The sequence below is a fragment of the Protopterus annectens genome, chromosome 12.part0 (genome assembly GCF_019279795.1).
Source record: "Protopterus annectens isolate FY-2018-M chromosome 12.part0, PAN1.0, whole genome shotgun sequence".
In the NCBI taxonomy this organism is placed as follows: Eukaryota; Metazoa; Chordata; order Ceratodontiformes; family Protopteridae; genus Protopterus; species Protopterus annectens.
The window spans coordinates 548,784,155-548,802,023 of NC_056746.1; positions in this window are offsets into that span (position 1 = coordinate 548,784,155).

Genomic DNA, 17,869 nt, shown 5'->3' on the forward strand with positions numbered 1-17,869 from the left:
GCTAATACTTCCTCCATTTGCACCAGATAATCTGGTGGACTTGAGGTTCTTAATAAGAAAAACAGTTTTACTGATTGCCCTGATATCTGCAAGAAGGATATCTGAGTATCAGACTATTATGGTGAGTCAACTGTATCTCATTTTCCATATGGACAGGGTTTTTTTGGAAAAGTTATCCTTCTTTTATGCCTAAAGTTGTATCCAAGTTTACTTTAAGCCAAACTATCCATCTTCCCATTTTCTTTCCTGAATTTAAAAATGAGGGAGAAAGGATACTCCATACTTTGGATGTCTACAGTCAACTCAGCTGCTATCTTGACAGAACTATTTCTTTCATATCTTTGGACCAATTGCTCACTCCCTGTTAATGAAAGAAAGGACCACGTGTGTCAGAACAGACTATTATCAAATGGTGGTCTAAGGCTATTACCTTTTGTTACCTCACCATGACAAATCTATTCTATTCAGGGTCAATTTTCAAGGGGCTCCTGGACCCTTCTCTTTCCTCCTCCCAAATGTAGTTAGCTATGGTAATCTACACATATAGCTGAGGCTTCAGCAGCAGTGTTCAATATGAAGAACATATTATAGATGTGTAAGTTTTACTTAATAAGTTTTACACCTAGATGGTTGAATTATTACTCCTGTAGTAGTTGCTTCGTTCCTCCCTCCTTCTCTCCATCCCCCTTGTTTTTGAGTGTGTTTTGTATGCCAGGGTGCAGACATTTATTTTTTGTCATTCATACCTTGCCCTTTCCAGGGCTCAGGTTCCCTCAGTCTGCTGGCAGGAAAGCTCTGAATGGCTTCACACCTGAATGTGTCTTTTTGTCAGCTCAGCTCAAGCTACTTGATAATTTGTGTGCATGGAAGTTACCCAGAAGCTTTGGAAGCTGGCTGCTTGTTATTATCCTTGACAGGATATAATCCGTATAGCTAGGGCTACTGCAGCAGTGATCATTCAATCATTTACTTTTATGATAAGTTCAGCCTACACAGCTCTACTTTTTCAGTTGGTGGAGTTTTCATTTTGAGTGGAGTCCCAGGAAGTAAACTTTCAATGCATGACAAAACATGCATAACAAAGCAAACAATCCATTCAACAATTTAATAGGGTTATAGCTAGTATACAAAAGTCATGTTACAGTCATAGGGACTGCACTGATACAGACAAATAATAAAAATTTTGGTTCAAGGCTATATGGAAAGATTAACAGAGAGTCTCAACAGGTATCAATGAATATCTATCACTACAGCATCAAAACTGATAAAATATTTACAATATTGGCATGTCGCAGTCAGATATCATTACATCATTAGACAACTCTCACACACACACACACACACACACACACACACACACACACACACACACCCACACACCCACATGTGTATATATATATATATATATATATATATATATATATATATATATATATATATATATATATATATATATATATATATATATATATATATATATATATATATATATATATATATATATTTCAGTTTGATGACCGGGGAAGTCCACTGGGTCTAGAAAGAGCCCATTTCAGTGGATTACAGCTGAAATTTTACATTCCACAAAATAGTAGTAAAAATCTAGCAACAGAGCAGTCTAAGGGTCATTAACAGTGAATTACATTTCAGGATGATAAATTGTTGGAAATAAACTATTAACAAAATTTGGAGGTTAAAGAGGAGTAGGAGGGCAAATGATGTGAGTGCAGATATGATGCCCAGAGTTAGAAAGTGGGTTTTGATAGAGGATGGTCCTATGTGGGGAAGGAGCAAGGGCATTCCCACTTTGAAGATAGCTTGACCAGCTAAGAACTTGGTTATATTCAACTGGACGTATAAGAGAATTTAAGTACCTTTATCTGCTCTTTTTTTTTTTTTTTTAAAAATACAGTATTATACAGTATTTAATTTGATTTAAACTGTGTATGAAGGAGTGTTGAAGGATTTTTTAACTGAAGTTATTCTGCCTTCAGTTCGCCCCTCAGCCTGCCTCTGGGCCCATCTCATTTGCTCACTCAACTGAGTGCAGTGAGATCATATTCTGATTTCAGGCACTCCTACTGTGTACAAAGAGAGCATCTGGGAAATAGAAAAAAAAAAAAATATTAAGCTTATTTCCTGCCTTTCTTGTTAAGTGGTACAGACTATTTGTAGGCTTCTGAGCCCCCAAGCCCTTCTGTGTTTGAGGGAAGCCTTCTAGCTTGTTTTTTTTCTTATAACTAGCCAGTTTTCTAGTTTCAGCACTCAAATCTGTTTCTTTGATCTCAGCACTTGTTCAAAAAAAAAAAAAAAATTTCATCTGCTTTTACTGTACTTGTGTTTTTACCTACTTCTTTTTACTTTTGCATCATCTTAAAATACTCAATTGTATTTATTACTGCTTGGTGTAACTCATTCTAAGCCTTTTGGTTTAAACACTTGGGCTTCGGACCAGTTAGTTGTTTTGCACTGAGAGGGTTTGTGGTCTGCACTGTTGTGGCAGAATAGGTAGCTTACATCCTTCTAGGTTGAGAACTGCTGATTGAGGGCTCAGTGTCTGTTATTCTAAAAGTGTATTAATTCTGGTTTAAGCACTTGGGCTTTCAAGCCAGTTATTTTACATTAAGAGGGTTCGTGGTCTGCACTCTTGTGGGAGGAGAGGCTGGACTCTGCCCTTCTGAGCTGGGAATTTCTGGTTAAAGGCTTATAGTGCATGCATATCTGAACTGTTTCTTACTGAAGTTGGTGCGCCTTGTTTGCTGTGGCATAGACTGGATTCGGGCCTGCTGGATCTAGCTTTGTTTGTGTAACTTGAGCACTAATCCAGACATTCTCTAAAGTATTCAATGGTATTTATTACTGCTTGGTTGTAACTTGATTAAAGTGTAGCTATCATTCAAGTCTTTTGGATTAAGCACTTGGGCTTCAGACCAGTTGTTTTACATTAGGAAGGTTTGTGGCAAGCACTGTGGTGGCAGGACAGGTAGCTTTCATCCTTCTAAGTTGGAAACTGCTGATTGAGAGCCCAGTGTCCAAGTGTATTAGTTCTGGTTTAGGCACTTGGGCTTCAGGCCAGTTATTTTACATTAAGAAGGTTCGTGGTCTGCACTCTTGTGGGAGAAGAGGCTGGACTCTGCCCTTCTGAGCTGGGAATTTCTGGTTAAAGGTTTATAGTGCCTGAATATTTGAACTGTATCTTACTGAAATTGGTTCACCTTGTTTGCTCTAGCATAGACTAGATCCAGGCCTGCTGAATCTAGCTTTGTTTATATGCTTGTTGTTTGTTTGCTTGTTATTTCCCTGGAAGCTAATTCCACCTAATATGCAACTTCTCAGCGCTTCTGTGGATATCTGCATTGCTTACTGTACTTATTTCCTTGTTTCACTTGAAAGAAAGTTACTGTTTGTCGTTTTTGCATTTAGTTACTTGTAACAAATTGCACTGAAGTTACCTGGCACTTGCTCACTAAAGCAATTATATAAGTCAGCACTAAAAATTAAAAGCACTACACCCTCACTCCCCACTGGCCCTTGTTTTCAATTAAGGATTTCCCAATATTATTCTAGCATGTCCAAAGGTCAGTTGTCAATCTCCTCTCCGGTCCAGCTGGTGAATCTGGGAATCTTGAAGCAATGTTATAACTGCCTCATGTACACAGACAACCCTCTCCTCCTCCCACATAACACAAATACTTGCGAGAGATGCAGTTATTTAGCCAAACTGGAGGCTGAGCTCTCTCAACTCAGGACTGGCAAGACCAGACAGGAGGAGAAGGCAACTACACACACCACAAAACCAGCCTCACATAATGCTACCACTCCACTGAATCAAACACATAAACACACAAAGACATACTCGGAGGCTCTGAGTAAAATTTACCTAAACAGCAGAGGCCTCCAAAGCAGACACCCAAACAACTGCTACCTCAAGACACCCCACAAGCAACACATAAACCACAAAAGCAGTGTGCAAAGCAGTCACAGCCCTTAAGGCCAAATACAACACCAAACATACTTGTCATAGGTGACTCCATAGTCAGACACACTGACGTCCCACTCACCAGGCTGAACAAGGAGAGGGTCACAGTAAGCTGCCTATCGGGCGCTAGAATCCGCCACATAACACAAGCACTCAGGTCACTCCACGGCAAGTACAAATATGACACAGTCATTGTCCATGCTGGTGTGAACGACCTGAGACGTACCTCCCTGGACTACATGAAAAGAGACATAGAGGAGATCTCGGATTATGTAGCCCAGGCAGGTATGACCCTTACCCTGAGCAGTATCCTTCCTTCACCAAGAATGATGCCACAATATAGAGACAAGATGATCAGCTTTAACAATTGGCTTAATGTCTGGTGTCATTCAATGGGGATCCAGTGTCTGTCTGCCTGGGATGACATGCTTGACAAGCCACGCTGCTTCGCAAGGGACGGCTTGCACCTGTCACCCCTGAGATTCCGGATATTGGCTAAGGCTCTTGCCACCCCCATAGTGCCTTTTTTAGGCAAGGCTCAAATTCTAAACCTACCACCCTAGAAAACAAAAATGGGAAGAAACTGAGGGTAATGCTGCTCAATGCCAGAAGTCTAAATCTCAAAATGCACGCACTCGAGGCCCTTCTCAGTATGGAGAACATCGATGTCTGTGCTGTAACTGAAACCTGGTTCAAGGCTCCTGAGAGCAGCCCGCGACTATTAGGTTGTACCTCATATCATGCTCCGCCCCAAAACCCGGACCACACCACAAAAGGAGGGGTGTATCCATATTCATAAAGGATACCCACACCTCCAGGTTGGTGGCAACGCACTAAGCTTCGAAACCATCCAGGTGCAACTAACCATAGGCAAAACTGCTCTACAAATTGTAGCATGCTACAGGCCACCCTCTCAAACTCAGGAACCCCACACAGCCTTCCTGAAGACACTGGAGGGTATAAATGTATCTCCAAACACCATCATATTGGGTGACTTCAACTACCCGAATATAGACTGGGAACATTACTCAAGCCCTAACTTTCTAGCCCAACGGTTCCTGGAGTTCATAAATTCAAATGCCATAGAACAGCTAGTCACTGTTCCCACGAGAGGAGAAAATATACTAGATCTCATTGTCACAAACATGGGGACAAAATGCTCCACACCGAAGTATATCCCTCATTGGTGAGATCTGATCATAAACTAATCTCACTGGAAATCCACATCCCGCCCCACCCCAAACAAAAAGACCATAGTGAAGAACTTCTCTAAAGCAAACTTCACACTACTCAAGACTGGTGTGGTATCCTTCAAGGCCCCTGAGCCAGAGGAAACCACAACCCAAGCTGCGGAAGCCCTTACAAATGCCTTCTATGAACACCTCCAGGACTGCATGGATCAGGCAATCCCAAATAAAACCAAGACTCTTTCCACAAAGGGCAAACGTCCAGTCTGGTGGACCCCAGCCATTAACAAACTTTACAATAAGAGGAGAAAGCTATTACATGATAGAACAAAATCCATAAAAGGGAAGTCACCCCTGATCATTATTAGTAAAAAATACGAGCACTCATAAAATCAACTAAGGCCAATTTTGAGAGAAAAATTGCCATGGATTCAAAGGACAATCATAAGGCCTTTTTCAGCTATGTTAGGAACCTGGGTGGAAACTCCCAGATATGCTCATAATTAGTTCAAAATGATACAAAAATCACTGAACCCACAGACATTGCCAACATACTGGCAGACAGGTTCAGTGCAAACTTCACCCCCCTCTCCCCTAAAGGAGAGATAACTATCCCAGCCGAGTGTAGCCTCCCGGACATCTCAAATGCGCAGGTGAAAGCTGCTCTCTCTAAAGCTAAAAACACAGCATCAATGGGACCAGATGGTGTCCCCCGCTGTGTGCTACACGAGCTAAATGAGGAATTAAACCCGCACATAAGGCAGCTGTTTAATCTCAGCCTTACCACAGGATACATGCCCAAGGAGTGGCGACGGCAACTGTGGTCCCACTCCACAAAGGCGCCTCTACGGACCCTGGTAATTACCGCCCCATAAGCTTAACAAGTCTAGTCTGCAAAGCTATGGAGAGGATCATAATGGAGCTCATAAACAAAGATATAGGGGACTTGCAGACATTGGACCCGACCCAGTTTGGCTTTGTCAAGGGAAGATCATGCCTTTTGAACTTGGTCGACTTCTTCGAAACAGTCACCAAGGCCATTGATGAGGGAAAGGCAGTCCATACAGCCTACCTTGACCTTGCAAAGGCTTTCGACACAATACCCCACTCGGGTATTGTAGAAAAACTTACCAGCTTAAATGTAAACCCATATGTCACAAGATGGGTTGCAAACTGGCTTAAAGACAGAACCCACAGGGTTAGAGTTGCTGGCGCTGTGTCAGACTCCAAGCCGGTCACAAGTGGTGTCCCACAGGGCTCGGTCCTTGGCCCCCTATTGTTTGGCATCTACTTCTCAGAAGTACAGGCCAACATGGGAGGACTTTGGCTGACAAAGTTTGCAGACGACTGCAAACTGGGCGCCATAGTGGAAAGTGCATCGGACACGGATATCCTTCAGAAGGGACTCATGGAAACAGATAGCTGGTGCCAGAGAAATGGCCTGAAGTTAAACGCCAAAAAATGTATAGTCATACCCTTCGGGAAAAACAAGGTAACCCCAAGCTACCATATAGGTGGCAATCCACTAAGCACAGAAGAGGTTATCAGGGACCTGGGGACCCAGGTTGACAGTGGCCTTTCTTTTGACACTCACATTGCTAAAGTGGTTAGAAAGACCTTCTACATTGCCCACCTGATCATGAAGGGATTCACATCCAGATCTAGTGAGGTCATTGTTCCCCTGTACTCTTCACTTATCAGACCAATGATCGAGTACAATGCCCCATTTGGGATGTATCTCACCCGACATCTGCAGCAATTGGAGAGACCCCAAAAGTTCCTCACCAAAAGGATAAAGGGACTCCAAAATCTGTCATATGCTGCCAGATTGAAGAAACTCCAGCTCTATTCAGTCGCATACCGCCTGCTCAGAGGTGACATGTGCCTGACATACAAGGCCATGTCCAACCCGAATTAATGGACATGCTCCACCTCAAAAATCCAAATCCACCAAAACCACTAGAGCAAGCGACTTAAACCTTAGCACGGCTATAAATAGGACGTGCTGGAGGGATAGATTTATCACTCAGAGACTCCCTATGCTGTGGAATAAAATCCCGGTCCATGTGAGGCAGTGCACCTCGCTGACTCTGTTCAAGAGAAATCTAGACCTGTGGATGGGAGATCGTAGGTTTACCCCGGGAATCATATCTGTGTCACTGCTGGACAGAGGCACAACAAACTAATGGGCACAGTATTTTTTCATATAAGGGGTGGCGTAAGCCACAAAAATTTGGGCTTGGCTTATAAATGCCTTAGGGCAGATAGCCTAGTATAAACCTATGAACCTATGAACCTATGAGAATGGAGGAGGGATTTAAAGTTAGAGTGGTTATGAGTATTTCTAAAGGAGGGAGGAAGAGAGTTCCATGGTTTAGCTAAGGCGCAGGATAGCAGAGAGTGTCCAGGTGGCTGTAAAGGTTTGTAGATTTTGAGCAGCTTCTGATTTTCTGACCTAAGTGAGCAATTAGGAATATAGGGGGTTAAGGAGGTAGAGAGAGAGGAACAGGAGGATGGGTTAAATATGAGCTTATGGGCAGTGGTGAGTTTAAGGAGGTTCACATAGTTGGGAAGCTCGAGCCATTGCAGTGAGTGGAGGAGATGCAGTGATGGGATGAGTTCCTTCAGTTGGTGGCAGATTTGCAGATTTTGATTGTTGCAAGCTTCTAATTCAGTTTGAAGGTTGAGCTGAAGATTCAAGAACAGAGGAGTGCCATACATTAGGGAGGGGAGAAGGTATGTGAAGGCAAGGGTCTTTCTGGTGGAGATAATGACAGCACTGAAGAAGGCATTACTATTCCTGAAACCGGTCTGCTCTTATTTTTGGAGTTGCCATTATTCTTCTAGCCTCCTTGGTGCTGGACAATTTTGGTGTTTGTGGCTCAGTTGTATAGTCCGTGCGCCTTGTCGTTCTTCTGTGTCTTTTGTGTTTCTCTGTTGGAGATAATGGTTATGCCTATATAGGAGTCCTAATTTTTGGTGGGGTTTTTTTATGTTAGTTTAGATGCGAATATCAAACTTTAGATGTTCGTCAATAATGACGCCGAGCAGTTTGGTGTGAGGGACAATTTCAATGGGGGTGTTATTGTGGCTAATGATCTTGAAGGAGTTTTTATCAATGGGGGAGTGTTGAGATGGGGAAAAAATCATTAATTTGGTTTTAATGCCATTAAGGGCTAGGTGGTTGTTTTGCATCCAGGTTTCCATATTTGAGAAAGCTGGGTTATCTGCAGAAGGTCAGAAGGGGTATCAGCTGAGCAGATGATTGTTGAATCATCTGCATACTGCTTTAGTGTAGAATTGGAGATGGAGTGGTGAAAGCTGTTAATGAATATTTTGAAAAGTAAGGGCTCAAGGACAGATCCTTGAAGTACCCCAGTAGGGGTGTATAGAAAAGAAGAGGTGGAATGTTTCCATTTAACAGCTTGTTGTCTTTTGGAGAGGTAGCTGATGAACCAAGCTATGGTGATAGGGGAGAGACTGAGGGAGGAAAGTTTTGATAGGAGTATAGGGTGTGAGACAGTATCGAAGGGTTTGTAAAGGTCTAGGAACAGGGTTGATATGATTTTGCCAAAGTCACGACCATGGTTAATAGACTCAAGGAAGGAGAGGAGTGCAGTTATGGTACTGTGGCCAGGACTGAGTCCATGTTATGTGGGGTTTAGGATGTTGTTTTCTGTTAGATAAGACATCAGTTGTGAGTGAATACATTTTTCCAGGACTTTTGAGAGTGGGGAAAGTATGGTAATAGGATGGAAATTAGTGGTGTCAGTGTTTCTACTGCCTTTATGGAGTGGGATAATGAATGTTTGTCTCCAAAGTGAGGGAACATAAGATTCTTGGATGGACCTATTTATTATGATGGAGATAGGGAAGGCTATGCTGTTAGCAGACAGTTTGAGGAAGAATGCAGGTAAATAGTTTCAGTCGGAGGAGGAGTTTGTTTTATTAGGTATGTGGGCACACAGTTGAGGCTAAATAAAGGGGTATGTGTTTTGAGATCAGAGGGGAAGGTATGGGGAAAGTGTTGTTATTGGAGGGGAGCTTGGCTGGGGAAGCAGGCAGTAAGTTTGGCTATACATTCCACAAAGAAGGTGTTAAATAGAGAGGCTGTTTCATGGTCAGAGCAGTTAGGGTTTGGGCATGGGTTGTCTTTACTGCTGGGGTGAAGGAGAGAGGAGATAGTATGCCATAATTTTCTAGGGTTGTTACTATGTTCAGAGTGAAGCTTAGAGTAATATGTTTTGTGGTCTCAGGTTATTAGTTTTTTATGGAGTTGCTGAGATGTTTAAATTCTAGTAGGGTATTAGGTTGTTTATTTCTTTGGTATTGTTTCCACTTTTTGTATCTTAGGAATGTGATCTGTTTAGTTTTCTTAGATAACCAGGGAGAAGTTATACCTTTAACTCTTTTGGTCTTGAGAGGAGCAAGGTTATTGAGTAGGTACAGAAAAGTTTCATTAAAGCAGTTGATGGTGTTGTCAAGGGGCAGAGATCTTAACGGTGTCCAGTCAGTTAGTTTTAGGCAGTCTGAAAATGTTTGTGGGTTGAAGTTGGACAGGTTTTGGGTTTGAATGTAGTGATGTTGTGTGTGAAGGGGAGAGGGGTATCGATCAATAAAGGCAGGTAGATGGTCACTGAGGGGTTCAGGAAGGATTCCTGAATTGGAGATTAAAAATATTATCTAAACATTTGTAAACAGACTGCAGAAAACACAGCAAATCATACCACAGAATGTGTGAATGCGAAAGTATCATCTGTTTACAAAAATAAAAATAAATCAAGAGTGGCGAAGTAAAAATGGAGGCCTAAGAAATTAGATAAGCTATGCAGTAGCATAACATTATTAACTAAGTATATTATTTGAAATACTTGCAATGTCACAATTACAGGAAATTTTGCATATGATTTTTAATGTTGTGTTGAAAGCTAATTTCTTATGGATGTATCTTAGATTAAAGTGAATTTGTTAGAAAGTTTACCTACAGCAACAGGGTAAGTGATATCTCCAAACGTATTTTTGAATTTATAGCAGAAATCCTCCTTGTATTAGAAGGTCTGAGTGCAGGAAAAATTTGATGTAATGTTACAGGATCAGATAAGTGTATCCACTTTGATGCATGTGAAATCGAAGTATATTAATTACATCTCGTGATTGAACTCTATGTAGTGAAGACCACATAAAAACAAACAGTGGTGATTCTTGCTACGATAACCTGGAACAAACATTATTGTTCTGCTATGCGCATTTTGAAGTTTATTTTTGAGAGACAGCAAGATGAACAGAATATAGGAGTGATGGTAGCAAGCATGTATTTAACACTAAGGCTGAGAAATGTGTACAACTTACATTGTGTCGTAATAATGAAAGCAGAATAAGAGGCAATGAGTGTAAGGGAAGGAATATGCACGGTTAAATGAAACTTTAAGAACATACATTTTGAGTTAATCTTATTACACATTAATCCAAAATTAAATTTGACTCTCTGTGTGGTATGGACAGATGGTTATTAGTTAACATGTAACAAGCAAGGAGGGAACAACTTGGCAATGTAAAACTGCATGATTCAAATAGAGGCGAATAATGTAAATAGTTGGCAGACTTTCCTGCTTCATTGTACATTTAAATTATTCAGTATATTCTATTAGAATTCAATTGCATAGCACATGTACTTCAGTTCTCAGTCTCTGATATTTGTTTGTCTCATTGCTTGTATTAATGTGATGTAATCATGCTTTCTTTCTCTGATAAAATCATATATTTATGGTTTTGGGAGTCTCTGATATATTCATGCTTTTTTTCTTCTAGTGATCTCATTTGCATAATTTATTGTAACTTCTTTTGATACTTGTATGTTTGAAAGATCATAGATATACAATTTGTTTTATGTCTTATAGAGCTTTTCTTTCTTCGGGCTTCCATTGAAAATGGGATTCATGCTCAGTCAGATGTTCCTGGTAATCAGATGCAGAAGTGTAGTTGGTTCAACCAGTGCCCTGGGCTGGTACTATGAAGCAGGATCCCATCCCTTCAGCTCTTCAAGTGAAGAGCAAAACTAAAAAAGCCCTTCACTATAATAAGCCAGTTGTATTGATCTGCTTCTTTTAAGCTATAGAAAACTTTTTGCTACAAATCTAGCATACAGTTGCTACAGTTTATGCCCTTCCTGCACAGAGTGCTACGGCACTCATATTATAATTTGTTGTCATTAATATGTTGGTCATGCAGCATGGTTTTCTGTATCATAGACAGCTTCAAAAATCACATGTGATGATTGAATCAGAAAAGTGTGTGAATCAGGTGAGTAAATCGAGCCTGAAAATTGGGACATACTTCCAAAATAGGGCATCCTGTGCAGGGATAAATCAGGCCTGAACATAGGAATGTTCCTTCAAAATAGGGAGAGTTGAGAGCTTTGATGGTAATTTTTGCACTTCTGTTATGCCTGCTTTCCGAACTGTAAGTCATAATGTATTATAACACCAACTGCCTACTTCAACATTTACTGGATAAACTGCTGATTCTGTTGATATCACTAGTCCATCTTCTCCTAGCCTCCTCTGATTTTTTTTTTTTTTAATACTTGCCTCATGTCTTTACGTATCCATTTACACACTTGTGATAATCCCTGAAAAGTTGCACTATATATCCATTGCCTTTATATGAATTAATACATGCTTTTCGATATTGTTTCTGATCTGTGACCTACATAACAGACTATACCCTTTTGCCCTTTCACACTTGTCAGACGTTATCCATCTTAACTTTTTAATATTTTTGTTACCTTCAGAAGGATTAAAGTTTGTACTGTGTCCTTTCAAGGTAAATATATCCAAGACTATAAACATGCATACAATAATTAAACATAGCCCGTATGTGTTCCCATGACTTGTTTTGCAAACCCTGTGAGGTTTGTTGCATTCTGCCCTGTCTCAGTTGTACCTAAGTCTTTGCAGAGAACTTCTACAAGTTTGGTATTGTTAAGTCTAGGTTTGTATAAAAAATATGTTTACTTTATGAAATATCAATTGCAAATTGACCTAAATTCAGAAGAAAAACAATACACAGCCTAGTTCATAGGTCCATAGATTAGTACTAAGCTAACTGCCCATTTGGGCTATTATAAGCCTAGCCAATTACCCCATGTCAGAATCAAACCATGCATCTTGTGTTTATAAGGTAAACACTTTAACCAGTAAGCCAGCCTCCCACCCAGTGAGACAAGTGAGCCATAGTAGTAAACTAAGGCTGGCCTGAAGTTGATTGCCTATTGCATCAAACAATATCAATCTACTTATGTTCTTCTTTCATCCCTAACTGAATGACTGCAGCTCAACTGCTGAGAACTTTTCCATTCATGATAATTTTTAGTGTAATAATATGCTACCACCATGGCAGAGTACCAAGACATTATCAGGGCAGTTGAGCTGCAGTCATTCAGTTAGGGATGAAAGAAGAACATAAGTAGACTGATATTGTTTGATGCAATAGGCAATCAACTTCAGGCCAGCCTTAGTTTACTACTATGGCTCACTTGTCTCACTGACCCATATGCATTGGTCCTGGTGTTACTTACAATTAAATTTATTTCACTAACACTCTGTATTTTCCTTACATTACCCTGATAAGCAACACTGTAATGTATCTACCTTATGAATACCACTTGCACTATTAAAATACATTTCTTTTGTAACATGTTGGCACCTAACCTACACATACAAAATAGATCTCTTGAATATATATGCAGATGTCTCCTTAAAATGCATTTTTAGACTCACATTTAGAGCAGTATGTTCCCATGAGTCCAGAAAGGTGTCTATTTTAAACTACATTTTGGATGTTAATTTTGTTTTCATTTAAGTTAATATTTGACTTTTCCATCATTGATAGTCATTTCAGTGCATTGATATCACCTTCAAATTTAATTAGTTTTGCTTGAATGAGTTATAAATAGTCCAACCTTGCTAGTCGCAACTGACCTTCCAAAGCACGACTGCTGCTTCCCTTTTCTGCCCATTGCTCCTTCAGTCTTTTCTCTTCTGTTTGAAGTATGTCAAATTATTGTCATATTCTTATGTGCATTTCATCCTAAGCATCACTTCTCAGCCCATATATGTATCAGAATTTGGCAAGATGAGTTACAATTCAGTTACATTAGTAAAAAACAAGTTATATGTACAGTATACACAGACATCTAGGAATCCGGGGTGGGGGTGTCTTCTAACAAAAATAAATGTCAAAAAGCCTTTACTTAAATACATAAGTAGTTTTATCTTATTGCAAAGTGTTATATTAACAGTAATAGCAGGAACAGTTATGTATACTATCTGCTATTTTTATAATGATCCTTATTACCCATAGCTGAATGAATGTTTATTTTGCATTTCTTTTCTTAGACTTCTTGTGCATATTTCCTCTTACTGATTCTGACATTGGCCATCCACTGCACAATCAACTAAGAGCAACTGGTTTCTGGTTTCTTCTCTATGATTCAAAGCCATCTGATTATTTTACAACATCCAGAGTCTACTGTTTGATTCTTCTGTAATGCTTGCTTTAGCTTACTATACCTGTAAAATGTTACGGTTTCACTCCAATTAATATCATGAACACTTCTGCTCTGTTCCTCATATTATTCACCCCTTCCTGACTTGAATAGCAACATAGTGCTAATATGTCTTTATGCCTGTAGTTATTCAGCTAAGATGAGGTAAACAAAGGTCTTTGTTTCCACCAGTGAGGCCTAAAATAACATTGAAGAACATCCATGTTCTTCTTCATAAGATGTCCCTCTATAAATAACAACCTTTAGGAAGTACATTGTTTAATATTACCAAATTAACCTTTGTCTATGATACATATTATTGGGCAGCAAACTGTCCCAAAAGACTGAAAAACAATATTTTTGTATGCCTGTCCTGCAGCTCTGTGAAAATAGTTTAGACTTAAATAGGCTGCATAAACATGTGCAATACCTGCTTTTCTTCCACATATGCTGCAAAACCATAAACATAGTGCATGATCTAACACAAATCTCAGTCAGGAAACATCCACCTACAGCACTGACCTTTTGATATTTTAGATAAATATAAATCAATCTATGTATGAGTATGGTCACAAATTCTGATGTACAAAATACCAAACAGTGTAATCTCAACAAAACAATACTGACACATACTAATCCTAACAACCATGTTATTAGATATAATGTATCTGAACAGTGATACTGTTAGGGAAAAGTTTTTTTTTTCAGAAGATAATGTGCAGGGCTGGAAATAGGTGCAGGAGTAGGGATATGGTTAACATACATGAATAGTTATGGGCAGGGAGTACCTTCTATGCCAACAAATTAGTTAATTGCTACCCAGTTAGTTGAGCTGGAAGGATTCTAATCCATCCATTCTAATCCCATTCCTTCAGCTGGTAGTATTGCTTGAAGACTACAGGTGCATCTTAAGGTGTTTTTTCCTTGTCTCTCTTTCTAATTAGCTGTTTTATTACAGGTGTGATGAAAGGAGGTACTGCCAGTATAGCTAGCTGGAATTTTGTAAATAATTATATGCCATTTGTGAATATCAAACTAATTTATACAAGATGGTTGTGTTACAAATGTATTAAACTGTATGTCATGTGTATATCAAACTGCTCTGTACAGATGTTTGTGTTGAAAAGGTATTTGTAAAGTGCTGTGTTTAAAATGTATTTACATTGTGCCCTGCTGGAAGAGAACAGAAATGTACATGCACTATTGTAACTGTTTAAATGTATATATTTTAACAGTGGAAACGGGAATACAGGAGGTTAACCTCAGTCCAGCAAACTTTAGAAAAATATCTGAAATTAAATTACTTTGTAGCTAGGCCATAAAGATGTTTCAATGCAGCTAGAGACACAAAGTCTGTACTAGGAAGCTTTCTGTCTTGTCTTTGAGGTGAACTAATTGTTACTTTGGAAGTATGAAGGAATGCAATTGTTTCATGACTTCCAGTACCTGCTAAATATCTAAACAAAAGCCCTTGTCTGGGTATGTTTACAGGTAGATGCTAAATACTGCCAGCTGCCAGCAATGGGGGGTTGCATAACAACTAGAAGTCAAATGACTGGAAATGATGTCATTCTGCAAACTATCCCAGCAGTAATATTTTAGATAGTCTTTTGAGAATTCTCTCAGTGAGACAGAGCATTCTGCATTTTGTCCTGGACCTGAAAACAACAAGAACCATTCACCACATCTGTCTTGCTCTAATTACGTAAGTTACTGGGGAATAATATAATTCTCTTAGATATAGTCAGGAATATAGTGAGGCTTAGTTTAGATGTTCTTCTCCTTTGTTTATTTGAGACTGTCCTTCAATGTTGATTTAAATATTTCCTATGATTTGGAACTCTGGTGTCACTGTGAATATATATTTAGTATTACATTGTCCCTTTATTAATTATGATTAAATATATTTAAACCTTTCATCATGGCTGATCTGTGTAGAGTGTGGGCCACTCCTAATAGCCTTGCTCTTGGTCAAACTACCATTTGTATTAGTATTAATATTACACAGTAAGACTGGATACCTTTTGTTAAGGGCCCTAAAGTAGCTGATAAGGAGTGACTTATGGCAGTGGTAACTACCTTAAAGTCTTGGCAGAAGGGGTAATATCTAGCAAACCTGTGTCAGCCTTTCCCAGGTGTGTTTGTGTGTGTGTGTGTGTGTGTGTGTGTGTGTGTGTGTGTGTGTGTGTGTGTGTGTGTGTGTGTGTGTGTGTGTGTGTGTGTGTGTAAATCAAACCTCAAAGGGTGTGTATGTCAGCTACTTGGGCAGGGACATGAAACACGGGTTAGATAGGCAAGGTGCTGGAGGTCTTGATTTGGTCAGTCAGCAGAGATCCCAAGTCTATAGCTGTGCCAGTGGGTAGTCTTAGTGGAGATCTGGAGGAAGAGGGAGAAACCAGCTCCAGACTGACTGTGGTCTCTGTGTGCTCTTAAGGGAAATTGCACTTGATGCAAAGAGCTGCATCTGGAAAAACTGTGTGTGTATATCTATTATCCTCCCAGTGCATGTCCCACACTGTTGCCAGTGGTGAGGATTGAGGCTCCCCCTTGATTATTGATAGGCAGTGGTGGGTCATCACAGGAGGAACCATCTTTGATATTGCAATGGCTTTGGCAACTGACATTATTCCCTCATCTGCAGCAGCAGTGGCTTGCAACAGATGCTCAGTGAAGAAAAAAGACAAATATAGTTGAACGTCATACAGTGTGCCCACCATAGGACTACTCTCCCTTTAGGTGGAATAAATTCAGTCTAAACATTTAGCTCACAATACACATCACATGAATGCTCTCTCTCTCTCTCTCTCTCTTGCAGGTGAAAATGTGGTCAAACAAATAAAATTTATGCAGGCAACAAATGTGCAAGCTCAGGAATTTATGATTTGAAAAGATGTGCCTAAATATACTTGCTGCACTAAGCAATATTGAATAGGAAAAAGCAGCACACTTCTTAAAATAAAGGTAGATTTATTAGGGTACAAACAAGGGAGTGATATGGACTCTTCTCAAATAAGAAGAGGCAAAAACAAAAGCAAAAAAAATGACAAACACACACACACGCACACACACACATAAATAAACTATCTTTTTCATTATAGTCCCATACAAAAGGGACAGAATCTCTCATATCAAATCCTTAAGTGGTTTCCAGTAGCGTTTCCCTTTCTGGATTTCCCTTGGTAAGAAAATATACAGTTTCTTTCACATGACTTTCTTAAGGTTATCTCCTTTGTGCAGTGCTTCATCTAGAACTGCTATTGTATGGCTAGGCACCCCTTCAAGAGTGGCCAATTTTTCTAAACTGGAAGTTTACATACCTCCCTCTTATATACCATTTTACTGGATGATTGACATTATCAGTATAATCCTGCAGGAAATCTTTTCCTACCTAAACACCATGTATATTACGGCATTAAAATATTTTTTTTACGTCATATTTTTAAAGAAATGGTTCTGGTCACAGTATGCTCAGCAACAATTCTATTCACAACACTATTTATAATAATTCCATTTGCAATATGTACAGTAACAGTTCTATTTACAACAATGCCATTTAAATTACATTGTATCACTTTTCTTTATCCTTTTGGGGTGTCATTCTGTCAAAAAAAAATCACCATACTATGTGACAACAAAATAAAAGAAAGATTCAGGCAATGCTTGTCAGTGTCTATAAAGTTATGTTTATTATAATAAAACCCAATATGATCATTTTATTTAACTGAAAAAAAGTAGTGAATGCTAAAAATAAACAAAAATGCTCTCCTCACTTTCTAGTAGAAAAGGATACTAAAAGCAAAGTCTTTCTAACTTGTTTAGCTACTGTTTGCTGTTCCTGATGAGTAGTACACTGTAGTGATGATGCCCCCTCCATAAGGTTGACAAGTGATCAAGGTAATTGCAAACCTGTTGTTATTAACTTGCCTCATCTGCAGAGCCACTGAAAGTATTATAACTGACTTCATAAACCATGATATTAAGAATCTTATTACATTTGACTCCAGTAAAATATCATTGTGATTGGTAAATCATAACAACTGAATCTGGCAAACTTCTTCAAAAGGGTTGCAGACGCTGTAGACAGTGTAAATGTGGTGGACACAGCATATCTAGACCAGGCCAAGAATTTCATCACCATTCCCCATGCTTGCAACATGA